This window comes from Pseudophryne corroboree, unplaced genomic scaffold (assembly GCF_028390025.1).
Source record: "Pseudophryne corroboree isolate aPseCor3 unplaced genomic scaffold, aPseCor3.hap2 scaffold_1014, whole genome shotgun sequence".
In the NCBI taxonomy this organism is placed as follows: Eukaryota; Metazoa; Chordata; class Amphibia; order Anura; family Myobatrachidae; genus Pseudophryne; species Pseudophryne corroboree.
Genome location: NW_026967641.1, coordinates 67,541 through 93,110, shown reverse-complemented (window position 1 = coordinate 93,110; position 25,570 = coordinate 67,541). Strand labels below are relative to the sequence as shown.

Sequence of the window (25,570 nt, the reverse complement as noted above, 5' to 3'; positions counted from 1 at the left end):
ATTAAGAAAATCTTTATTTAAGGGTGAAGATGTTTCTCACAAAATTGTTGACCCAATGCATCATTGAAATTCAAGCTGGAAAGATGATTTTAATATATCACTTGTACATTTTGTATTGCTCTTCTGGTGACAATGTAGTTTGTTTTTGTCAATTACCATTTTAATAATAGGGTAAAGAAAATGAAGTGGATTTTTGAAAGAAAACAATACTGTCAATATACTATTAAAACAAATTAAAATGGTAAAAGTTATTGTACTTTAAGTAAAAATAAAAGAGACAAAATATCAATCCCAGTTTTGGATTACTTTAATTAACAAAAAAAAATGCATATAGCAGAGGATAGTTTCAATCTGCCTACCTCTGGGTTATGGGCCCAGCATGCTTCCATTGCAGTACTCTGCTGCACATGTAAGTGCAAGAGATCCTGAAGCACTCACTCATCATGGGAAAGTACCAATGTGTTTCTTCGTTGGTTGATGGAAGAAACATCTTACAAAAACTCTCCAGATTATTGACTTTTTAAAGTTTTTCTAGGAAATGTTTTAGATGAATGCTTATTAGCCTTTGTCAGTATGGACTTTTGCAAAGTGTCTCTGTGGCGCAATCAGTTAGTATGTACGGCTATTAACCATAAGGTTGGTGGTTCAATCCCACCCAGGGACCTAATTGACCTTGTTATCAGATTTTGGTGATCTTTAAGTAGACAAGTCAAAATTTCAAACCCCCTGTTATGGTTTAGGGTACCTGGCCTTCTCTGATGTAATCAGAGTTAGATTTGATTCAGTGATTTTATAAAAACAGCTAGGAAGCACAATTTAGCAGTGGGTTGCAGAGAAAAAAAATATGCTGGCAGAAAAATCCAATTGAGTGATTAAACAGCTCTTCATTTTCTGGCTTTATTTTTATGCTAACATATTTGTTCTCTGAAAAGTGTCCACAAAGCCAAGTCTCTTATTAACACCTTTGTAAGGATGGTTTTTCACCTATTACTAAATTAAACTTGCTTCATTGGAAAGGCAGCAAGATGCATCCTCATTTCAATGGTAAGTCAACCTTCTTGCCCTATGTTCCCTCTCAACGGAAGAAGACGCATCATTATCTACCGCAGTCATTTTGGCCCAATAGATATGCAAGAAGTTAAGATTCCCCTTTCTTTGCAGGTAGATGAAGGAAAAGGAAGAGGTCTGTAGCCTCTTCAAGATCGCAGGACCAGAGATTGTCCTCTGCTTCTGCCAAATCCACTGCATGACACTGGGGCTTTCTTGCAGGAGCCCACACCAGTGGGGGCACGTCTAAAACTCTTCAGTCAGTTCTGGATTCATTCGGACCTGGACTCGTGGGTTTTACAAATAGTGTCCCAAGGGTACAAACTGGGGTTTCAAGACGTTCCCCCTCACCGATTGTTCAAATTGGCCTTAGTCAGCAGGGAGAAGGTTTTTATTCAAGCCTCTTCGTGGTCCCGAAGCCGGACGGCTCAGTCAGACCAATCTTAAATCTGAAATCCCTCAATTTCTTCCTAAAGAAATTCAATTTCAAGATGGAATTTCTCAGGGCAGTGATCTCCAGTCCGGAGGACGGAGATTTCATGGTTTTGGTAGACATAAAGGATGCCTACTTACATGTTCCCATTTAGCCACTGCCTCAAGCTACCTAAGGTTTGCAATTCAGGATTGTCATTACCAATTTCAGACATTGCCGTTTGGTCTGTCCACGGCTCCGAGGATTTTCACCAGGGTGATGGCGGAAATGATGGTTCTCCTTCGCAAGCAAGGAGTCACAATTATCCCGTACTTGGATGATCTCCTGATAAAGGCGAGATCCAGGGACCAGTTGGTGCAAAACATTGCACTCTCCCTGACAGTTCTTCAACAACATGGTTGGCTCCTAAACTTGCCAAAATCGCAGTTGGTCCCAATGACGCGGTTGTTGTTTTTGGGAGTCATACTGTTAGGCGCCGGGGTCCGCTTGATGGTCTGCGCGGCCCGGCGCCTAGCAACTAGAGACGCCGTGCACGTACAGCCGCCGGCTCCCTAGCAACGCTAGACGCCGGGCGCGCTGAGCCGCACGGACCCTAGCAACGGGGACGCCACTGGCGGACCGCGTTCCCCATTGCTAGGCTTTAGGAAATTAAGATATTCACCTGCTCTCTGGCCGTTCAGCAAGGCAGCTGCACGGCATTTATTCTAATCAGCCTTTAGCAGCTGATTGGAGGACTCCTTGTTAAATACACTCCCAGAGCTTCTCACAGACGCCGGTAATAGCTTCCTGCATGCTGCCTTTGTTTGCTGAGAGTCTGTTTCCAGTCCTGCTGTATCCGGTCATTCCAGTCCGCAGAAGTCCGGTATTCGGGAGTTGTCATCTCATCCCAAGAGGTCGTTTGGTTCCCTGGAGTCCTGACTGATCACCGTTTTATATCCAATGGTGTTCGTGAGTTGCGGCTCTGCCGTGTGTTGCGGCTCAGCCGCTTTACCTTTTATATTTTGTGTTTGGAGCATTTGCGGAGGGTTCCGCTTCCACAAGTCCTCTCTGGTACTTGGCGGTGCCGGGTAGGAGAATTGGACAAGTGGATATTTTGGTTGTCCTTTTTCCTGGCGGTTTCTCCGCACATATTATAGTTTTGAGTTTGCTTAGCCCCTGGCCTGGTTGTTTAGTTAGAGGGCCTCTTGTTATCACCCTGTCTCGGGTTTCCCTTTGTCTCTCATTAAGACCGGGGGGCATCGAAGTTGGGCAGACATAATCCGCCCTTCAAACGCGGCTGCCAAGGGCTCAAGAAACCATAGTCTCGCAGGGGATTTCTGACAACACGGGTGAGACAACAGAGTTAGGGCGCCAGGGGCTATTTTCCTGTCCTGCTCCCTTCCCCAGCATTCCGTTCCAGTGCTCCAGTCCTTGCCATAAGATCTTCTCTGACCAGAGTGCTGGAATCATAACATTATTACCGGCCATACCAAAAATTAAAATTAAACAGGGTTTAATTTTTTCTCATTCAGTTTTGTGAGAGTTTATCGGCCTCATGAATCCAACAGGTTTAGGGCCAAATCCTGGTCAGCTCTTAGTCAGCCAGAGTCAAGAACTTACTCAGATGGTTCAGGATCTTTCTCTTCGGGTGAAGTCGCAGGAAGATCTTTTGCGAGCTTCCCCAAGGGTAGTCCCTGAACCAAAGATGCATTTGCCTGACCGTTTTTCTGGTGATAGAAAAGAGTTTTTTAATTTTAAAGAATCCTGTAAACTTTATTTTCGTTTAAGACCGACTTCCTCGGGTACTGAATCTCAGCGGGTCGGGTTTATTATTTCTTTGCTCCAGGGGGATCCTCAGACCTGGGCATTAGGTTTAAGAGCAGAGGATCCGGCATTGTTGTCAGTTGACGCTTTTTTTGAGTCTTTAGGGCTCTTGTATGATGACCCTGATAGAGAGGCGTCCGCTGAAAGTCAGTTGCGCGCTCTCAGACAGGGTAGAAATCCTGCAGAGGTTTATTGTACGGAGTTTCGCCGTTGGTCGAACGACTGTGGCTGGAATGACCCAGCCCTGCGCAGTCAGTTTCGCCTCAGCTTATCAGAGTCTATAAACGACAGTCTCCTTCAGTACCCCGCTCCTGAGACTCTCGATAAACTCATGGAGCTTTCTATTAAGATTGATCGTCGTCTCAGAGAGCGGAGGGCTGAAAAAGGAGCACCTGTAAGGTCAAGTCCGTGTGTATATTCCATTCCTGAAGACGTAGAGGAGACCATGCAGATGGGTCTCTCCCGGCTGTCTCCTGAAGAAAGAGCCAGAAGGCAAAATTCTGGTCTTTGTCTGTACTGTGGGGATAAGGGACATTTTGCTCGTAATTGTCCGAACAAGTCGGGAAACGCTTTGACCAGGTGAATTGTGAGGGGGTTCACCTAGGTCTGCAGCTTATCTCCTCGAATAACTCCCTTTTAGTCCCAGTTAAAGTTTCCTTTGGCAGCCTCAGTTCTTCGGTGTCGGCTTTTGTTGACAGTGGAGCTGCAGGAAACTTTATGGATTTAACTTGGGCTAAGGCCTTAGGCATTCCTCAGTTACCTTTGGGTAGGTGTGTCACCATGCATGGCTTAGATGGGAGTCCGCAGTCTAATGGGATTATTTCTCTCCGTACACCCCCTGTACTACTTACAGTAGGAGCTCTACATTCCGAGAAAATCGAGTTCTTTCTTACACATTGCCCAGCAGTTCCAGTTGTTCTGGGTCACCCTTGGCTGGCCTTTCATAATCCCACCATTGATTGGCGGTCGGGGGAGATTTCACATTGGGGTACTTTTTGTGATAAGGAATGTATCACGTTTCCAGTCAGAGTAGCAGCTATCATTCCAGAACTCATTCCGGTGGAATACCAGGAGTTTGCTGATGTTTTCTCCAAAGGCAATGCGGACATTCTGCCTCCCCATCGGCCTTATGATTGTGCTATTGAGTTAATTCCTGGTGCCGCATTGCCAAAGGGAAGATTATATGCATTATCCGGGCCAGAAACTGCGGCTATGAATGATTATGTAAAGGAGAGCCTTGAGAAAGGATTTATTAGACCATCAAAATCTCCTTTAAGTGCAGGCTTCTTCTTTGTGGAGAAAAAGGATGGCTCACTTAGACCTTGCATTGATTTTAGAGCCCTGAATAAGATCTCAGTTAAAAACACCTATCCTTTGCCGTTGATTTCTGTACTCTTTGATCAGTTACGTTCTGCTGTGATTTTTTTCTAAAATTAACCTTAGAGGAGCGTACAACCTCATCCGAATTAAATCTGGAGATGAGTGGAAAACGGCCTTCAGTACTCAGTCGGGTTACTACGAATACCTGGTGATGCCGTTCGGCCTGTCCAATTCTCCGGCAGTTTTTCAAGACCTCATTAACGATGTGCTCCGTGACTTCCTAGGGAAATTCGTGGTCGTTTACTTAGACGACATCCTGATTTTTTCTAAATCAATGGAACAACATGTTACCCAGGTGCGTCTGGTTCTTCAAAAGTTATGTGAGAATCATTTATATGCCAAGCTGGAGAAGTGTGAGTTTCATGTCACGGAAGTATCTTTTTTAGGGTACATAATTTCCCCTCAGGGATTTTCCATGGAACCAAAGAAACTCCAGGCCATCCTTAGTTGGGCGCAACCCACCAATTTAAAAGCAATTAAGCGTTTTTTAGGGTTTGCGAATTATTATAGGATGTTCATTCATTCTTTTTCTGACCTGGTTGCTCCCATTGTAGCTCTGACAAAGAAAGGAGCGGATCCTACCAACTGGTCGCGTGAAGCTGAGTTGTCCTTCCGGGCCTTGAAACAAGCCTTTGTCTCGGCTCCAGTCCTCAGACATCCTAATCCGGAATTGCCCTTTGTGGTGGAGGTTGATGCCTCGGAGGTTGGAGTGGGGGCTATCCTTTCTCAAAAGGATCCGGAGTCTCTGGAGTTACATCCTTGTGCCTTTATGTCCAGGAAATTCTCCTCCGCTGAATCCAACTATGACGTTGGTAATCGGGAGTTACTGGCGGTAAAATGGGCTTTCGAGGAGTGGAGGCATTGGCTGGAGGGAGCAAAACATACTATTTCGGTATTGACTGACCATAAGAACCTGCAATACATTGAATCGGCTAAGCGGCTTAATGCCCGGCAGGCACGTTGGGCATTATTTTTTACGCGTTTCAAATTTATAATCACTTTCAGGCCTGGTTCCAAGAATACTAAGGCTGATGCCCTGTCACATAGCTTTCTTCCGGTTCACAATAACAATCCTGTTACCCCCATACTTCCATCTTCGGTCATCTGGGCGGGCCTCACACAAGATTTATTTACCCAGTTAAAACAGCTTCAACACCAAGCTCCTAGAATTACTCCTGCTGGTCGTCTTTACGTCCCTGAGTTTTTGAGAGTTACTGTTTTAACGGAATTCCATGATAACAAAGTTTCAGGGCATCCAGGAGTCTCTAAGACATTGGAGTTAGTCTCTCGCTCAGTATGGTGGCCTGGTCTTTCTAAAGACGTCAAGGAATTTGTTTATTCATGTCAGGTTTGTGCACAGCATAAGGTTCCCCGTTCCTTGCCCATCGGGCAACTTATGCCCTTAAATGTTCCTCTCAGGCCGTGGTCTCATATTTCCATGGATTTTGTGGTTGACCTTCCCCTTTCAGCCGGATTCCGAGTCATATGGGTGGTAGTGGACCGTTTTAGTAAAATGGCTCATTTTATTGCTCTTCCCCGATTGCCTTCTGCCCAAGGGTTGGCAGTTTTGTATCTCCGCCATGTATTCAGGCTTCATGGGTTGCCTACTGATATTGTTTCTGATCGGGGTCCACAATTCATCGCACAATTCTGGAAATGTTTTTGTGCCTCATTGAAGATGAAATTGTCGTTAACATCCGGTTACCACCCACAATCCAACGGGCAAACCGAACGAGTTAACCAATCATTGAAACAATATTTGCGCTTGTATTCAGCCAAACTCCAGAATGATTGGTCCGAGTTTCGAAGAAGATCCAACTGAGGCAGCACAAGGGAACTCTCGAAAGAAGAACAAGGCTAGAGGAAGATCTGAGACAAAGAAATCTGACTTTTACCAGAGCTGACCAGAGGAAAGCACAAACACAGTCCCCCACTACCACAAATAATGCAGTCGAGTTTCCAACATTTGGGGAAATCACAGGGGTCAGCATACCCAGAATGCAATGAATAAACCTCACCCTGGGAGAACAATCTTCATGACCATGGTATCTCCTATGCAAAATAAGTATGATTTGGGATAGAGCTGGGGAGGGCCACTGCTCAGGCACATCTCTGTCAAGTAAATGCGATTCAACTGAGGCAGCACAAGGGAACTCTCATCTGGGGACAACAACTCCAGGGAGAACACAAATTTTCAGATGAACATGGGAGGGCAGAAGGCTGCCTAATACTGAAGCACCCCCAAACAACAAACCAAATGCAACAACTAGTGCAAGCATTCCTGGGGGAAGGCCTGCAGCAGATGGATTTGCATATGGTGATGTCATCCAAGCAGTGAGTCAAAGTTGGCTTCAACCCTCGTCTGCATATGAAAAGAGAAAAGGGGCGTGCAGGGCATGGCGGCCTTTTGCGGCGCTTGGATGACCCCTAGTTCGCATTAAACGCCTCCACCCTCCTTCGGTGTGGGGCTCATGTTGGCTATGCCCCAGCCCCTGAAGCATTCAAGCTGATTTCTTGCAGCAGCTGGGCACTGTAACAGCTCCAGAGCTGCTCTGTAAGGCAAGTAAAAGGGTGTGGGCCCTGCAGCACTACCTGTAGTTCGCATTGTGCGTTGGAAGGCACAAATTAAGCAGACGGGAGAAGTCAGGATAGTGCGCAAGGGCATAGAAGGGAGCGGCTCAAGAAAAGAGAAGTAGAAACAGACAGCAAACTAGGCTGGAGAGAGACCTGAGACAAAGAGATCTGAATTATACGAGAGCCGACCAGGGGAAACACAAATTATGCAGTCAAGTTTGCCACATTTGGAAAAATCACAGGAGCAGCACACCCAGAGTGCAATGAGTGAGCCTTGCCCTGGGAGAAGCACCTTCATGATCATAGTATATCACCTGGCAGGTAAGTAGGAGTTGGGCTAGAGCTGGGGAGGGTCGCTGCTCGGGCACCCCCCTGTCAAGTGAAGGAGATCCAACTGAGGCAGCACAAGGAATCTCTCGAAAGAAGAACAAGGCTAGAGGAAGATCTGAGACAAATAAATCTGACTTTTACCAGAGCTGACCAGAGGAAAGAACAAACACAGTCATCCACTACCACAAATAATGCAGTCGAGTTTCCCACATTTGGGGAAATCATACGGGTCAGCATACCCAGAATGCAATGAATGAACCTCACCCTGGGAGAACAATCTTCATGACCATGGTATCTCCTATGCAAAATAAGTATGATTTGGGATAGGGCTGGGGAGGGCCGCTGCTCAGGCACATCTCTGTCAAGTAAAGGAGATTCAACTGAGGCAGCACAAGGGAACTCTCATCTGGGGACAACAACTGCAGGGAGAACACATATTTTCAGATGAACATGGGAGGGCAGAAGGCTGCCTAATACTGAAGCACCCCCAAACAACAAACCAAATGCAACAACTAGTGCAAGCATTCCTGGGGGAAGGCCTGCAGCAGATGGATTTGCATATGGTGATGTCATCCAAGCAGTTGGCTTCAACCCTCGTCTGCATATGAAAAGAGAAAAGGGGCGTGCAGGGCATGGCAGCATTTTTCGGCGCTTGGATGACCCCTAGTTCGCATTAAACACCTCCACCCTCCTTCGGTGTGGGGCTTATGTTGGCTATGCCCCAGCCCCGAAGCATTCAAGCTGATTTCTTGCAGCAGCTGGGCACTGTAACAGCTCCAGAGCTTCTCTGTAAGGCAAGTAAAAGGGTGTGGGCCCTGCAGCACTACCTGTAGTTTGCATTGTTCATTGTAAGGCACTAAGTAAGCAGACGGGAGGAGAAGTCAGGATAGTGCACAAGGGTATAGAAAGGAGGGGCTCAAGAAAAAAGAAGTGGAAACAGACAGCAAACTAGGCTGGAGAGAGACCCGAGACAAAGAGATCTGAATTATATGAGAGCTGACCAGGGGAAACACAAATTATGCAGTCAAGTTTCCCACATTTGGGGAAACTGCAGGAGCAGCACACCCAGAGTGCAATGGGTGAAACTTGCCCTGGGAGAAGCACCTTCATGATCATAGTATCTCACCTCGCAGGTAAGTAGGATTTGGGATAGAGCTGGGGAGGGTCGCTGCTCGGGCACCCCCCTGTCAAGTGAAGGAGATCCAACTGAGGCAGCACAAGGAAACTCTCGATAGAAGAACAAGGCTAGAGGAAGATCTGAGACAAATAAATCTGACTTTTACCAGAGCTGACCAGAGGAAAGAACAAACACAGTCCCCCACTACCACAAATAATGCAGTCGAGTTTCCCACATTTGGGGAAATCATAGGGGTCAGCATACCCAGAATGCAATGAATGAACCTCACCCTGGTAGAACAATCTTCATGACCATGGTATCTCCTATGCAAAATAAGTATGATTTGGGATAGGGCTGGGGAGGGCCGCTGCTCAGGCACATCTCTGTCAAGTAAAGGAGATTCAACTGAGGCAGCACAAGGGAACTCTTATCTGGGGACAACAACTGCAGGGAGAACACATATTTTCAGATGAACATGGTAGGGCAGAAGGCTGCCTAATACTGAAGCACCCCCAAACAACAAACCAAATGCAACAACTAGTGCAAGCATTCCTGGGGGAAGGCCTGCAGCAGATGGATTTGCATATGGTGATGTCATCCAAGCAGTGGGTCAAAGTTGGCTTCAACCCTCGTCTGCATATGAAAAGAGAAAAGGGGCGTGCAGGGCATGGCGGCCTTTTGCGGCGCTTGGATGACCCCTAGTTCACATTAAACACCTCCACCCTCCTTCGGTGTGGGGCTATGCCCCAGCCCCTGAAGCATTCAAGCTGATTTCTTGCAGCAGCTGGGCACTGTAACAGCTCCAGAGCTGCTCTGTAAGGCAAGTAAAAGGGTGTGGGCCCTGCAGCACTACCTGTAGTTTGCATTGTGCGTTGGAAGGCACAAAGTAAGCAGACGAGAGAAGTCAGGATAGTGCGCAAGGGCATAGAAGGGAGCAACTCAAGAAAAGAGAAGTGGAAACAGACAGCAAACTAGGCTGGAGAGAGACCTGAGACAAAGAGATCTGAATTATACGAGAGCCGACCAGGGGAAACACAAATTATGCTGTCAAATGTCCAACATTTATGGAAACCGCAGGAGCAGCACACCCAGAGTGCAATGGGTGAGCCTTGCCCTGGGAGAAGCACCTTCATGGTCATAGTATCTCACCTGGCAGGTAAGTAGGAGTTGGGCTAGAGCTGGGGAGGGTCGCTGCTAGGGCACCCCCCTGTCAAGTGAAGGAGATCCAACTGAGGCAGCACATGGAAACTCTCGAAAGAAGAACAAGGCTAGAGGAAGATCTGAGACAAATAAATCTGACTTTTACCAGAGCTGACCAGAGGAAAGCACAAACACAGTCCCCCACTACCACAAATAATGCAGTCGAGTTCCCACATTTAGGGAAATCACAGGGGTCAGCATACCCAGAATGCAATGAATGAACCTCACCCTGGGAGAACAATCTTCATGACCATGGTATCTCCTATGCAAAATAAGTATGATTTGGGATAGGGCTGGGAAGGGCCGCTGCTCAGGCACATCTCTGTCAAGAATTTATAAAGTCTATACATATATATAACCAAATGTCAATATATATATATATATAGAACCCAGCGCTCCTATCAAAACTTATCTATTTCACCAATTTGTTGCTTATTTAATCTTTATACATCTATTAATTTACACCATATATTATAAAATGCTGCTCCCATAGGTAGTACTGTTCTACCAATAATAAACCAAATTTTAAAGATAATCACACTTGTTATCAAGGGAGCGCAAAAAATAAAATATACAAGCTCTTTATTTTTAAAAAATATATATAGACAGAAGAAACCCACATTCAATAAAATACAATGGAGTCAACATATATAGGCACCACTATCCATATCTAAATGTAATCAGGATCTATTTCATATTGCCCTTGATGAAAACGGAATGTTTATTAAAGTGTCCAAAAAATCCTCCTGGATACAGCTGTTGTAATTTAATCGTTACTTTCCAATTGTAATTGATACATTAAATTCCTTCTTGTGGATGAACAGCAACAGTTGTAACCAACGCCTCTTATTTACTGCAGTTAAAGTTCATATGTAACTCACGTGAGTAATGAAAGAAAACAGGGGGAGAGCGCTGTGATGGTTGGTGAAACACAGCGGTATGCTACGACCCCCGTTAACCGTGGCTGGATCTTATTGGCACTCGCGGTCGGGATATTTCTCCCTGCCGTGGGGTAGAGACCTCCTTTTGCTCGGTCTCAAATTGCTTTTTCCCCTTCACCGCTGCCTATACATCAGACGTCCGCCGTGATGTAGCTCGTTCATGAACGGGCTTATATCTCAGCAATCAGAGTGTCCGGTAATCACCTTCCTTACGCGTTTCTCCGCTGTTATCCAAGAGCGGTTTCGTCAGAGGATACATCAGCAGCCTAGCAGGCTCTTTTTAAAATGCACCGGACCAATAGCATTACTAATTAGTTGATTGGATACATACATGTACTAATTGGATGCATACATGTAATGACTCACATATGGAACAACTTTCTAATTGCAATTGCACATATAAAGGCATTTCATAATATAAAAATAAGCAACATGGTGATTAAAAATAATAATAAAATAAGCAACAAGGTGGTTTAAAAAATAACAGAAAATATATAATCTATATACAGATTAACCTATAATCTTTCAATCAATACCTCATATCTATAATCACATATACATAATTCAGAGACTCAGCACTAAGGATCCCCATTTACTTATATAAAACCTTTTAGGGTAACATAAATCCATGCCACTACTAAAGCAGTTCTTGTGGTGCAGGGGAAACATCACCTGCACTCTATGCAGCTAGTCCCATGTTCGAATCCAACCCGCTCAGCTTAACATCCATATTATTTATTTACTTTTAATGGGATCATTCTATCAATTCATTTTTACCTTTAATTTTTGTTAATATTATTTCTATATTTCATTATTTTAACCCCTGGAATAATTACATTGCTGTTTAAAAAACAAAAAGAATTGAAGAAAAAATAAATATTAAACAGACAATTTAAGGATTCGAAGATTTAAAGATTTAAAGATTTTAAAATTTAAAACAGGGAGGGGGGGGAGGGAGGGGGGCCTTTTGGGAGAATGAGGGGAAAAAATTAAAAATAGAAATAATATATATATATATAGAACCAAGAGAAAGTGTAAAAAGAGGATGGAGGAAGAAATCTGATGTTCATCATTACTAGTGGATTTTACTAAAGAACTTTAAAGGAACACACACAACAGGATTATACAGTTTCATCCTAAGAGGAAAGCTGTTTCCAAAATAGCTACTTCTAATAATTTTGTTTATTTATTAAACATACAATAAATGGATATTCAATAAATAATATATTAGGTAAATCAATAGATAAAATCTTCAGAGACTGCCAATGTTGTTCAGTTCGATGCTCTCATTCAGACCATCAGGTGTAAGGGTACCCAAAGAAAAAATCCAAAATGCCTCCCTTGTCAAGTAAAGGAGATTCAAATGAGGCAGCACAAGGGAACTCTCATCTGGGGACAACAACTGCAGGGAGAACACATATTTTCAGATGAACATGGGAGGGCAGAAGGCTGCCTAATACTGAAGCACCCCAAACAACAAACCAAATGCAACAACTAGTACAAGCATTCCTGGGGGAAGGCCTGCAGCAGATGGATTTGCATATGGTGATGTCATCCAAGCAGTGGGTCAAAGTTGGCTTCAACCCTCGTCTGCATATGAAAAGAGAAAAGGGGCGTGCAGGGCATGGCGGCCTTTTGCGGCGCTTGGATGACCCCTAGTTCGCATTAAACACCTCCACCCTACTTCGGTGTGGGGCTCATGTTGGCTATGCCCCAGCCCCTGAAGCATTCAAGCTGATTACTTGCAGCTGGGCACTGTAATAGCTCCAGAGCTGCTCTGTAAGGCAACTAAAAGGGTGTGGGCCCTGCAGCACTACCTGTAGTTCGCATTGTGCGTTGGAAGGCACAAAGTAAGCAGAAGGGAGAAGTCAAGATAGTGCGCAAAGGCATAGAAGGGAGTGGCTCAAGAAAAGAGAAGTGTAAACAGACAGCAAACTAGGCTGGAGAGAGACATGAGAGAAAGAGATCTGAATTATACGAGAGCCGACCAGGGGAAACACAAATTATGCAGTCAAGTTTCCCACATTTGGGGAAATCGCAGGAGCAGCACACCCAGAGTGCAATGGGTGAGCCTTGCCCTGGGAGAAGCACCTTCATGATCATAGTATCTCACCTAGCAGGTAAGTAGGAATTGGGCTAGAGCTGGGGAGGGTCGCTGCTCGGGCACCCCCCTGTCAAGTGAAGGAGATCCAACTGAGGCAGCACAAGGGAACTCTCAAAAGAAGAACAAGGCTAGAGGAAGATCTGAGACAAAGAAATCAGACTTTTACCAGAGCTGACCAGAGGAAAGCACAAACACAGTCCCCCACTACCACAAATAATGCTGTCAAGTTTACCACATTTGGGGAAATAACAGGGGTCAGCATACCCAGAATGCAATGAATGAACCTCACCCTGGGAGAACAATCTTCATGACCATGGTATCTCCTATGCAAAATAAGTATGATTTGGGATAGGGCTGGAGAGGGCCGCTGCTCAGGCACATCTCTGTCAAGTAAAGGAGATTCAACTGAGGCAGCACAAGGGAACTCTCATCTGGGGACAACAACTGCAGGAGGTACACATATTTTCAGATGAACATGGGAGGGCAGAACGCTGCCTAATACTGAAGCACCCCCAAACAACAAACCAAATGCAACAACTAGTACAAGCATTCCTGGGGAAGGCCTGCAGCAGATGGATTTGCATATGGTGATGTCATCCAAGCAGTGGGTCAAAGTTGGCTTCAACCCTCGTCTGCATATGAAAAGAGAAAATTGGCATGCAGGGCATGGTGGCCTTTTGCGGTGCTTGGATGACCCCTAGTTCGCATTAAACACCTCCACCCTCCTTCGGTGTGGGGCTCATGATGGCTATGCCCCAGCCCCTGAAGCATTCAAGCTGATTTCTTGCAGCAGCTGGGCACTGTAACAGCTCCAGAGCTGCTCTGTAAGGCAAGAAAAAGGGTGTGGGCCCTGCAGCACTACCTGTAGTTTGCATTGTGCGTTGGAAGGCACAAAGTAAGCAGACGGGAGAAGTCATGATAGTGCGCAAGGGCATAGAAGGGAGCAACTCAAGAAAAGAGAAGTGGAAACAGACTGCAAACTAGGCTGGAGAGAGACCTGAGACAAAGAGATCTGAATTATACGAGAGCCGACCAGGTGAAACACAAATTATGCAGTCAAGTGTCCAACATTTGGGGAAACCGCAGGAGTAGCACACCCAGAGTGCAATGGGTGAGCCTTGCCTGGGAGAAGCACCTTCATGATCATAGTATCTCACCTGGCAGGTAAGTAGGAGCTGGGCTAGAGCTGGGGAGGGTCGCTGCTCGGGCACCCCCCTGTCAAGTGAAGGAGATCCAACTGAGGCAGCACAAGGGAACTCTCGAAAGAAGAACAAGGCTAGAGGAAGATCTGAGACAAAGAAATCTGACTTTTACCAGAGCTGACCAGAGGAAAGCACAAACACAGTCCCCCACTACCACAAATAATGCAGTCGAGTTTCCAACATTTGGGGAAATCACAGAGGTCAGCATACCCAGAATGCAATGAATGAACCTCACCCTGGGAGAACAATCTTCATGACCATGGTATCTCCTATGCAAAATAAGTATGATTTGGGATAGGGCTGGGGAGGGCCGCTGCTCAGGCACATCTCTGTCAAGTAAAGGTGATTCAACTGAGGCAGCACAAGGGAACTCTCATCTGGGGACAACAACTGCAGGGAGAACACATATTTTCAGATGAACATGGGAGGGCAGAAGGCTGCCTAATACTGAAGCACCCCCAAACAACAAACCAAATGCAACAACTAGTGCAAGCATTCCTGGGGAAGGCCTGCAGCAGATGGATTTGCATATGGTGATGTCATCCAAGCAGTGGGTCAAAGTTGGCTTCAACCCTCGTCTGCATATGAAAAGAAAAAAGGGATGTGCAGGGCATGGCGGCCTTTTGCGGCGCTTGGATGACCCCTAATTCGCATTAAACATCTCCACCCTCCTTCGGTGTGGGGCTCATGTCGGCTATGCCCCAGCCCCTGAAGCATTCAAGCTGATTTCTTGCAGCAGCTGGGCACTGTAACAGCTCCAGAGCTGCTCTGTAAAGCATGTAAAAGGGTGTGGGCCCTGCAGCACTACCTGTAGTTTGCATTGTGCATTGGAAGGCACAAAGTAAGCAGACAGGAGAGGTCAGAATAGTGCGCAAGGGCATAGAAGGGAGCGGCTCAAGAAAAGAGAAGTGGAAACAGACAGCAAACTAGGCTGGAGAGAGACCTGAGACAAAGAGATCTGAATTATACGAGAGCCGACCAGGGGAAACACAAATTATGCAGTCAAGTTTCCCACATTTGGGGAAATCACAGGGGCAGCACACCCAGAGTACAATGGGTGAGCCTTGCCCTGGGAGAAGCACCTACATGATCATAGTATCTCACCTGGCAGGTAAGTAGGAGTTGGGCTAGAGCTGGGGAGGGTCGCTGCTCGGGCACCCCCCTGTCAAGTGAAGGAGATCCAACTGAGGCAGCACAAGGGAACTCTCGAAAGAAGAACAAGGCTAGAGGAAGATCTGAGACAAAGAAATCTGACTTTTACCAGAGCTGACCAGAGGAAAGCACAAACACAGTCCCCCACTACCACAAATAATACAGTCAAGTTTCCCACATTTGGGGAAATCACAGGGGTCAGCATACCCAGAATGCAATGAATGAACCTCACCCTGGGAGAACAATCTTCATGACCATGGTATCTCCTATGCAAAATAAGTATGATTTGGGATAGGGCTGGGGAGGGCCGCTGCTCAGGCACATCTCTGTCAAGCAAAGAAGATTCAACTGAGGCAGCACAAGGGAACTCTCATCTGGGGACAACAACTGCAGGGAGAACACATATTTTCAGATGAACATGGGAGGGCAGAAGGCTGCCTAATACTGAAGCACCCCCAAACAACAAACCAAATGCAACAACTAGTGCAAGCATTCCTGGGGGAAGGCCTGCAGCAGATGGATTTGCATATGGTGATGTCATCCAAGCAGTGGGTCAAAGTTGGCTTCAACCCTCGTCTGCATATGAAAAGAGAAAAGGGGCGTGCAGGGCATGGCGGCCTTTTGCGGCGCTTGGATGACCCCTAGTTCGCATTAAACACCTCCACCCTCCTTCGGTGTGGGGCTCATGTTGGCTATGCCCCAGCCCCTGAAGCATTCAAGCTGATTTCTTGCAGTAGCTGGGCACTGTAACAGCTCCAGAGCTGCTCTGTAAGGCAAGTAAAAGGGTGTGGGCCCTGCAGCACTACCTGTAGTTCGCATTGTGCGTTGCAAGGCACAAAGTAAGCAGATGGGAGAAGTCAGGATAGTGCGCAAGGGCATAGAAGGGAGCGGCTCAAGAAAAGAGAAGTGGAAACAGACAGCAAACTAGGCTGGAAAGAGACCTGAGACAAAGAGATCTGAATTATACGAGAGCCGACCAGGGGAAACACAAATTATGCAGTCAAGTGTCCCACATTTGGGGAAATCGCAGGAGCAGCACACCCAGAGTGCAATGGGTGAGCCTTGCTCTGGGAGAAGCACCTTCATGATCATAGTATCTCACCTGGCAGGTAAGTAGGAGTTGGGCTAGAGCTGGGGAGGATCGCTGCTCAAGCACCCCCCTGTCAAGTGAAGGAGATCCAACTGAGGCAGCACAAGGGAACTCTCAAAAGAAGAATAAGACTAGAGGAAGAAATGAGACAAAGAAATCTGACTTTTACCAGAGCTGACCAGAGGAAAGCACAAACACAGTCCCCCACTACTACAAATCATGCAGTCAAGTTTCCCACATTTGGGGAAATCACAGGGGTCAGCATACCCAGAATGCAATGAATGAACCTCACCCTGGGAGAACAATCTTAATGACCATGGAATCTCCTATGCAAGATAAGTATGATTTGGGATAGGGCTGGAGAGGGCCGCTGCTCAGGCACATCTCTGTCAAGTAAAGGAGATTCAACTGAGGCAGCACAAGGGAACTCTCATCTGGGGACAACAACTGCAGGGAGAACACATATTTTCAAATGAACATGGGAGGGCAGAAGGCTGCCTAATACTGAAGCACCCCCAAACAACAAACCAAATGCAACAACTAGTGCAAGCATTCCTGGGGGAAGGCCTGCAGCAGATTGATTTGCATATGGTAATGCCATCCAAGCAGTGGGTCAAAGTTGGCTTTAACCCTCGTCTGCATATGAAAAGAGAAAAGGGGCGTGCAGGGCATGGCGGCCTTTTGCGGCGCTTGGATGACCCCTAGTTCGCATTAAACACCTCCACCCTCCTTCGGTGTGGGGCTCATGTTGGCTATGCCCCAGCCCCTGAAGCATTCAAGCTGATTTCTTGCAGCAGCTGGGCACTGTAACAGCTCCAGAGCTGCTCTGTAAGGCAAGTAAAAGGGTGTGGGCCCTGCAGCACTACCTGTAGTTTGCATTGTGCATTGGAAGGCACAAAGTAAGCAGACGGGAGAAGTCAGGATAGTGCGCAAGGGCATAGAAGGGAGCGGCTCAAGAAAAGAGAAGTGGAAACAGACAGCAAACTAGGCTGGAGAGCTCTTCTGTCTATATTTTGCAAACCTGCTCTTGTCCTCTCCAGCTGCTCCATGTAGATTTGACGTCTGGCAAGGTGCATAACCCACTGACAAGCAAACACACTCCTGCATGAGTTTTCTCTCTCACTAGCTGGATGATACACAATCATTTGCATGTGCTCCACCTCCGACACACCACCCACCCAACCACCCAGTGACCAGAGCCACCCACAAGCCAACTGGCTACGTGATTTAATTTGCACAGTGTAGTCATCCAGGCAGCATGTCCTTCTCAATGGAAGGATCTCTGGTTCCATGGAATCTTCCACATTGGAATGCTGCGGAACAAAAAGGATTTAAATATTCAGCTTGCTAGCATTCAATGTAGCTGCGGCTTGGCTCTAGCACATGGGTCTTCATCCTGTGGCCCTCCAGCTGCTGTGAAACTACACATCCCAGCATGCCCTGCCGCAGTTTTGCTATTAAGGTATGCTAAAACTGAGGCAGGGCATGCTGGGATGTGTAGTTCCACAGCAGCTGGAGGGTAGCAGGTTGAAGACCCATGTTCTAGCATGCCTGTTCTATGATGTATGTTCCGTGATTTCACAATCAGCTTGGAATGGGGTATCTAGCAGGCATTTGCTGACAGCCACTTGAGGGAGACACACATCAGGAGATGCAGCATATCGGAGGTCTTCGATGCCTTTCCAGCAAATGCACACCACCTGCTGCTGGTCTGGACACAAAACAATGCCCACAATCGAAGTCCCAAAATGCCCAACTACAGGATTCATGTAAGTAGTGAATTTAGGAATGAATTTAGAAGTAGGAAATTCAGTTAGTTCACAAGTACATTCAAATTCAGATCTAAAGTCTAGGTAGGCCACACGTCCTGGCAGCCCCCAGCATTTAAAAATGCCTTGATTAGAGGTAGGGAATTAAATGTAGATAAGAAGTAGACGCAAAATAAGACTCCACAGAGCAGTTATCAGGTGTCTTTATCAATTGTTGCATTTAAAAAATCAAGCAATTAGGGAACACAATGTTGCAACAATGTAACCCTATTTGCAAAATAGTACTAAATAAGTTTGTCGATGTAAGACATTTGCAAAGGCGCATTTAAAACACGCTGGAAAATGCAACTAAATCTGTTTTTGGAGGCTAGAATAGGAAATGTGCATCGGTCCTACAAGTACTGAAAGCTCTTCTACCATCTTCCTTTTCTGAAAAGCCATTTAATATATGGTTCCCAGATAGGGGACATATCAGATATTGCCTTTCAAAAGCAGCAAATATCATACCACTTCTATTGCCATCAAAGATAAACATTGATTGTTTTCAGATATTGGATTGAAAAAGCAGTCTTTATTGACATAAAGAAGCAAAAAAACATACATAAACATTACACACATAAGTACTGTGTTGCAGCACAGCCAAAACACAATACAAATGCTGTCGGTATAGTACAGTTCAAGAACTACAGCACAGGCCAGCCTACACTATAAATCATGAACTGCACTATACATTTAAACTATACAATAATACAACAGTTAATAAGGCTATGTGTGTGGAGTGTAAGAGTGTGAGGGAATCACAAGACCGAAGCTTTATTGTAACACAGACACATATAAGGGGAGGGGCAATAAATAGAAAGGTATCCTTTACTATAGAATGTAGTCCAATCCGACCTCTGTGCCCTTGCACAACTGAAAAACGGATAGTGTTCCCAAGCCTTCCATCCTGGAATATCTTTGGTCTTTCGCCAATGAAGAAAACAATCCCTCCCTCCAGCAGACCCTTCAACCACGATACAAGATCACAGCCAAAAGGCTGAGAAGCAACTACACTTGAGCTTAACAAAAATGGCTAAAACTTAGTGGAGGAAAGTGCAGTGCACCAAAACATAAGCTGACACAATCATGGAGAATGTGCCAGCATATATGCTCTTCTATCTGTATTTTGCAAACCTGCTCTTTTCCCCTCCAGCTGCTCTATGTAGATTTTACGTCTGGCAAGGTGCATAACCCACTGACAAGCAGGCACACTCCTGCATGAGTTTTCTCTCTCACTAGCTGGATGATACACAATCATTTGCATGTGCTTCACCTCCGACACACCACCCACCCAACCACCCAGTCACCAGAGCCACCCACAAACCAACTGGCTCCGTGATTTAATTTGCACAGTGTAGTCATCCAGGCAGCATGTCCTTCTCAATGGAAGGATCTCTGGTTCCATGGAATCTTCCACATTGGAATGCTGCGGAACAAAAAGGATTTAAATATTCAGCTTGCTAGCATTCAATGTACCTGCGGCTTGGCTCTAGCACATGGGTCTTCATCCTGTGGAACTCCAGCTGCTGTGAAACTACACATCCCAGCATGCCCTGCCACAGTTTTGCTATTAAGGTATGCTAAAACTGAGGCAGGGCATGCTGGGATGTGTAGTTCCACAGCAGCTGGAGGGTCGCAGGTTGAAGACCCATGTTCTAGCATGCCTGTTCTATGATGCATGTACCGTAATGTCACAATCAGCTTGGAATGGGGTGTCTAGCAGGCATTTGCTGACAGACACTTGAGGGAGACACACATCAGGAGATGCAGCATATCGGAGGTCTTCGATGCCTTTCCAGCAAATGCACACCACCTGCTGCTGGTCTGGACACAAAACAATGCCCACAATCGAAGTCCCAAAATGCCCAACTACAGGATTCATGTAAGTAGTGAATTTAGGAATGAATTTAGAAGTAGGAAATTAAGTTAGTTCACAAGTACATTCAAATTCAGATCTAAAGTCTAGGTAGGCCTCACGTCCTGGCAGCCCCCAGCATTTAAAAATGCATTGATTAGAGGTAGAGAATTAAATGTAGATAAGAAGTAGACACAAAATAAGACTCCACAGAGCAGTTATCAGGTGTCTTTATCAATTGTTGCATTTAAAAAATCAAGCAATTAGGGAACACAATGTTGCAACAATGTAACCCTATTTGCAAAATAGTACTAAATAAGTTTGTCGGTGTAAGACATTTGCAAAGGCGCATCCAAAACACGCTGGAAAATGCAACTGAATCTGTTTTTGGAGGCTAGAATAGGAAATGTGCATCGGTCCTACAAGTACTGAAAGCTCTTCTCCCATCTCCCTTTTCTGAAAAGCCATTTAATATATGGTTCCCAGATAGGGGACATATCAGATATTGCCTTTCAAAAGCAGCAAATATCATACCACTTCTATTGCCATCAAAGATAAACATTGATTGTTTTCAGATATTGGATTGAAAAAGCAGTCTTTATTGACATAAAGAAGCAAAAAAACATACATAAACATTACACACATAAGTACCGTGTTGCAGCACAGCCAAAACACAATACAAATGCTGTCGGTATAGTACAGTTCAAGAACTACAGCACAGGCCAGCCTACACTATAAATCATGAACTGTACTATACATTTAAACAATACAATAATACAACAGTTAATAAGGCTATGGGTGTGGAGTGTAAGAGGGTGAGGGAATCACAAGCCCGAAGCTTTATTGAAAGACAGACACATATAAAGGGAGGATTAATAAATACAAAGACTTTACTATAGAATGTAGTCCAATCCGGTCTTTCAACTCTTCCACAACTGAAAAACGTATAGTGTTCCCAAGCCTTGTATCCTGGAATATCTTCAGTCTCTCGCCAATGAAGAAAACAATCCCTCCAGCAGACTCTTCAACCACGATACAAGATCACAGCCAAAAGGGCAAGAAGCAACTACACTTGCGTTTAACCAAAATAGCTAAAACTTAGTGGAGGAAAGTGCAGTGCACCAAAACATAAGCTGACACAATCATGGAGAATGCGCCAGCATATATGCTCTTCTATCTATATTTTGCAAACCTGCTCTTGTCCCCTCCAGCTGCTCCATGTAGATTTGACGTCTGGCAAGGTGCATAACCCAATGACAAGCAGGCACACTCCTGCATGAGTTTTCACTCTCACTAGCTGGATGATACACATTCATTTGCATGTGCTCCACCTCCGACACACCGCCCACCCAACCACCCAGTCACCAGAGCCACCCACAAGCCAACTGGCTCCGTGATTTTATTTGCACAGTGCAGTCATCCAGGCAGCATGTCCTTCTCAATGGAATAATCTCTGGTTCCATGGAATCTTCCGCATTGGAATGCTGCGGAAGAAAAAGGATTTAAACATTCAGCTTGCTAGCATTCAATGTACCTGCGGCTTGGCTCTAGCACATGGGTCTTCATCCTGTGGCCATCCAGCTGCTGTGAAACTACACATCCCAGCATGCCCTGCCACAGTTTTGCTATTAAGGTATGCTAAAACTGAGGCAGGGCATGCTGGGATGTGTAGTTCCACAGCAGCTGGAGGGTCGCAGGTTGAAGACCCATGTTCTAGCATGCCTGTTCTATGATGTATGTTCCGTGATGTCACAATCAGCTTGGAATGGGGTATCTAGCAGGCATTTGCTGACAGCCACTTGAGGGAGACACACATCAGGAGATGCAGCATATTGGAGGTCTTCGATGCCTTTCCAGCAAATGCACACCACCTGCTGCTGGTCTGGACACAAAACAATGCCCACAATCGAAGTCCCAAAATGCCCAACTACAGGATTCATGTAAGTAGTGAATTTAGGAATGAATTTAGAAGTAGGAAATTAAGTTAGTTCACAAGTACATTCAAATTCAGATCTAAAGTCTAGGTAGGCCTCACGTCCTGGCAGCCCCCAGCATTTAAAAATGCCTTGATTAGAGGTAGGGAATTAAATGTAGATAAGAAGTAGACGCAAAATAAGACTCCACAGAGCAGTTATCAGGTGTCTTTATCAATTGTTGCATTTAAAAAATCAAGCAATTAGGGAACACAATGTTGCAACAATGTAACCCTATTTGCAAAATAGTACTAAATAAGTTTGTCGGTGTAAGACATTTGCAAAGGCGCATCCAAAACACGCTGGAAAATGCAACTGAATCTGTTTTTGGAGGCTAGAATAGGAAATGTGCATCGGTCCTACAAGTACTGAAAGCTCTTCTACCATCTTCCTTTTCTGAAAAGCCATTTAATATATGGTTCCCAGATAGGGGACATATCAGATATTGCCTTTCAAAAGCAGCAAATATCATACCACTTCTATTGCCATCAAAGATAAACATTGATTGTTTTCAGATATTGGATTGAAAAAGCAGTCTTTATTGACATAAAGAAGCAAAAAAACATACATAAACATTACACACATAAGTACTGTGTTGCAGCACAGCCAAAACACAATACAAATGCTGTCGGTATAGTACAGTTCAAGAACTACAGCACAGGCCAGCCTACACTATAAATCATGAACTGCACTATACATTTAAACTATACAATAATACAACAGTTAATAAGGCTATGTGTGTGGAGTGTAAGAGTGTGAGGGAATCACAAGACCGAAGCTTTATTGTAACACAGACACATATAAGGGGAGGGGCAATAAATAGAAAGGTATCCTTTACTATAGAATGTAGTCCAATCCGACCTCTGTGCTCTTGCACAACTGAAAAACGGATAGTGTTCCCAAGCCTTCCATCCTGGAATATCTTTGGTCTTTCGCCAATGAAGAAAACAATCCCTCCCTCCAGCAGACCCTTCAACCACGATACAAGATCACAGCCAAAAGGCTGAGAAGCAACTACACTTGAGCTTAACAAAAATGGCTAAAACTTAGTGGAGGAAAGTGCAGTGCACCAAAACATAAGCTGACACAATCATGGAGAATGTGCCAGCATATATGCTCTTCTATATATATTTTGCAAACCTGCTCTTGTCCCCTCCAGCTGCTCTATGTAGATTTGACGTCTGGCAAGGTGCATAACCCACTGACAAGCAGGCACACTCCTGCATGAGTTTTCTCTCTCACTAGCTGGATGATACACAATCATTTGCATGTGCTCCACCTCTAACACACCACCCACCCAACCACCCAGTCACCAGAGCCACCCACAAACCAACTGGCTCCGTGATTTAATTTGCACAGTGTAGTCATCCAGGCAGCATGTCCTTCTCAATGGAAGGATCTCTGGTTCCATGGAATCTTCCACATTGGAATGCTGCGGAACAAAAAGGATTTAAATATTCAGCTTGCTAGCATTCAATGTACCTGCGACTTGGCTCTAGCACATGGGTCTTCATCCTGTGGCCCTCCAGCTGCTGTGAAACTACACATCCCAGCATGCCCTGCCGCAGTTTTGCTATTAAGGTATGCTAAAACTGAGGCAGGGCATGCTGGGGTGTGTAGTTCCACAGCAGCTGGAGGGTCGCAGGTTGAAGACCCATGTTCTAGCATGCCTGTTCTATGATGTATGTTCCGTGATTTCACAATCAGCTTGGAATGGGGTATCTAGCAGGCATTTGCTGACAGCCACTTGAGGGAGACACACATCAGGAGATGCAGCATATCGGAGGTCTTCGATGCCTTTCCAGCAAATGCACACCACCTGCTGCTGGTCTGGACACAAAACAATGCCCCCAATCGAAGTCCCAAAATGCCCAACTACAGGATTCATGTAAGTAGTGAATTTAGGAATGAATTTAGAAGTAGGAAATTCAGTTAGTTCACAAGTACATTCAAATTCAGATCTAAAGTCTAGGTAGGCCACACGTCCTGGCAGCCCCCAGCATTTAAAAATGCCTTGATTAGAGGTAGGGAATTAAATGTAGATAAGAAGTAGACGCAAAATAAGACTCCACAGAGCAGTTATCAGGTGTCTTTATCAATTGTTGCATTTAAAAAATCAAGCAATTAGGGAACACAATGTTGCAACAATGTAACCCTATTTGCAAAATAGTACTAAATAAGTTTGTCGATGTAAGACATTTGCAAAGGCGCATTTAAAACACGCTGGAAAATGCAACTGAATCTGTTTTTGGAGGCTAGAATAGGAAATGTGCATCGGTCCTACAAGTACTGAAAGCTCTTCTACCATCTTCCTTTTCTGAAAAGCCATTTAATATATGGTTCCCAGATAGGGGACATATCAGATATTGCCTTTCAAAAGCAGCAAATATCATACCACTTCTATTGCCATCAAAGATAAACATTGATTGTTTTCAGATATTGGATTGAAAAAGCAGTCTTTATTGACATAAAGAAGCAAAAAAACATACATAAACATTACACACATAAGTACTGTGTTGCAGCACAGCCAAAACACAATACAAATGCTGTCGGTATAGTACAGTTCAAGAACTACAGCACAGGCCAGCCTACACTATAAATCATGAACTGCACTATACATTTAAACTATACAATAATACAACAGTTAATAAGGCTATGTGTGTGGAGTGTAAGAGTGTGAGGGAATCACAAGACCGAAGCTTTATTGTAACACAGACACATATAAGGGGAGGGGCAATAAATAGAAAGGTATCCTTTACTATAGAATGTAGTCCAATCCGACCTCTGTGCTCTTGCACAACTGAAAAACGGATAGTGTTCCCAAGCCTTCCATCCTGGAATATCTTTGGTCTTTCGCCAATGAAGAAAACAATCCCTCCCTCCAGCAGACCCTTCAACCACGATACAAGATCACAGCCAAAAGGCTGAGAAGCAACTACACTTGAGCTTAACAAAAATGGCTAAAACTTAGTGGAGGAAAGTGCAGTGCACCAAAACATAAGCTGACACAATCATGGAGAATGTGCCAGCATATATGCTCTTCTATCTGTATTTTGCAAACCTGCTCTTTTCCCCTCCAGCTGCTCTATGTAGATTTTACGTCTGGCAAGGTGCATAACCCACTGACAAGCAGGCACACTCCTGCATGAGTTTTCTCTCTCACTAGCTGGATGATACACAATCATTTGCATGTGCTTCACCTCCGACACACCACCCACCCAACCACCCAGTCACCAGAGCCACCCACAAACCAACTGGCTCCGTGATTTAATTTGCACAGTGTAGTCATCCAGGCAGCATGTCCTTCTCAATGGAAGGATCTCTGGTTCCATGGAATCTTCCACATTGGAATGCTGCGGAACAAAAAGGATTTAAATATTCAGCTTGCTAGCATTCAATGTACCTGCGGCTTGGCTCTAGCACATGGGTCTTCATCCTGTGGCCCTCCAGCTGCTGTGAAACTACACATCCCAGCATGCCCTGCCACAGTTTTGCTATTAAGGTATGCTAAAACTGAGGCAGGGCATGCTGGGATGTGTAGTTCCACAGCAGCTGGAGGGT

At 45.2% G+C, this 25,570-nt stretch overlaps 14 non-coding genes and 1 pseudogene across 14 annotated transcripts; all 15 read right to left on the bottom strand.

Annotated features, from left to right (window-relative positions):
- Positions 1-6,568: 6,568 nt before the first annotated feature.
- Positions 6,569-6,732, bottom strand: LOC134987618 (U1 spliceosomal RNA). The gene has a single exon (XR_010193216.1). It is a non-coding gene; the product is annotated as a U1 spliceosomal RNA (small nuclear RNA).
- A 671-nt stretch (positions 6,733-7,403) lies between these two features.
- Positions 7,404-7,566, bottom strand: LOC134987646 (U1 spliceosomal RNA). Its single transcript, XR_010193243.1, has one exon. It is a non-coding gene; the product is annotated as a U1 spliceosomal RNA (small nuclear RNA).
- A 152-nt stretch (positions 7,567-7,718) lies between these two features.
- LOC134987632 (U1 spliceosomal RNA) lies at positions 7,719-7,882 on the bottom strand. The gene has a single exon (XR_010193230.1). It is a non-coding gene; the product is annotated as a U1 spliceosomal RNA (small nuclear RNA).
- Positions 7,883-8,566: 684 nt separating this feature from the next.
- Positions 8,567-8,708, bottom strand: LOC134987647 (U1 spliceosomal RNA; annotated as a pseudogene).
- A 152-nt stretch (positions 8,709-8,860) lies between these two features.
- On the bottom strand, positions 8,861-9,024 carry LOC134987631 (U1 spliceosomal RNA). Its single transcript, XR_010193229.1, has one exon. It is a non-coding gene; the product is annotated as a U1 spliceosomal RNA (small nuclear RNA).
- A 661-nt stretch (positions 9,025-9,685) lies between these two features.
- LOC134987650 (U1 spliceosomal RNA) lies at positions 9,686-9,848 on the bottom strand. Its single transcript, XR_010193244.1, has one exon. It is a non-coding gene; the product is annotated as a U1 spliceosomal RNA (small nuclear RNA).
- A 152-nt stretch (positions 9,849-10,000) lies between these two features.
- On the bottom strand, positions 10,001-10,163 carry LOC134987652 (U1 spliceosomal RNA). Its single transcript, XR_010193246.1, has one exon. It is a non-coding gene; the product is annotated as a U1 spliceosomal RNA (small nuclear RNA).
- A 2,627-nt stretch (positions 10,164-12,790) lies between these two features.
- Positions 12,791-12,953, bottom strand: LOC134987640 (U1 spliceosomal RNA). Its single transcript, XR_010193237.1, has one exon. It is a non-coding gene; the product is annotated as a U1 spliceosomal RNA (small nuclear RNA).
- A 152-nt stretch (positions 12,954-13,105) lies between these two features.
- Positions 13,106-13,269, bottom strand: LOC134987628 (U1 spliceosomal RNA). Its single transcript, XR_010193226.1, has one exon. It is a non-coding gene; the product is annotated as a U1 spliceosomal RNA (small nuclear RNA).
- Positions 13,270-13,939: 670 nt separating this feature from the next.
- On the bottom strand, positions 13,940-14,101 carry LOC134987645 (U1 spliceosomal RNA). Its single transcript, XR_010193242.1, has one exon. It is a non-coding gene; the product is annotated as a U1 spliceosomal RNA (small nuclear RNA).
- Positions 14,102-14,253: 152 nt separating this feature from the next.
- Positions 14,254-14,417, bottom strand: LOC134987626 (U1 spliceosomal RNA). The gene has a single exon (XR_010193223.1). It is a non-coding gene; the product is annotated as a U1 spliceosomal RNA (small nuclear RNA).
- A 670-nt stretch (positions 14,418-15,087) lies between these two features.
- Positions 15,088-15,250, bottom strand: LOC134987644 (U1 spliceosomal RNA). The gene has a single exon (XR_010193241.1). It is a non-coding gene; the product is annotated as a U1 spliceosomal RNA (small nuclear RNA).
- A 152-nt stretch (positions 15,251-15,402) lies between these two features.
- On the bottom strand, positions 15,403-15,566 carry LOC134987619 (U1 spliceosomal RNA). The gene has a single exon (XR_010193217.1). It is a non-coding gene; the product is annotated as a U1 spliceosomal RNA (small nuclear RNA).
- A 671-nt stretch (positions 15,567-16,237) lies between these two features.
- On the bottom strand, positions 16,238-16,400 carry LOC134987641 (U1 spliceosomal RNA). The gene has a single exon (XR_010193238.1). It is a non-coding gene; the product is annotated as a U1 spliceosomal RNA (small nuclear RNA).
- A 152-nt stretch (positions 16,401-16,552) lies between these two features.
- LOC134987627 (U1 spliceosomal RNA) lies at positions 16,553-16,716 on the bottom strand. Its single transcript, XR_010193224.1, has one exon. It is a non-coding gene; the product is annotated as a U1 spliceosomal RNA (small nuclear RNA).
- Between the last annotated feature and the right edge of the window lie 8,854 nt (positions 16,717-25,570).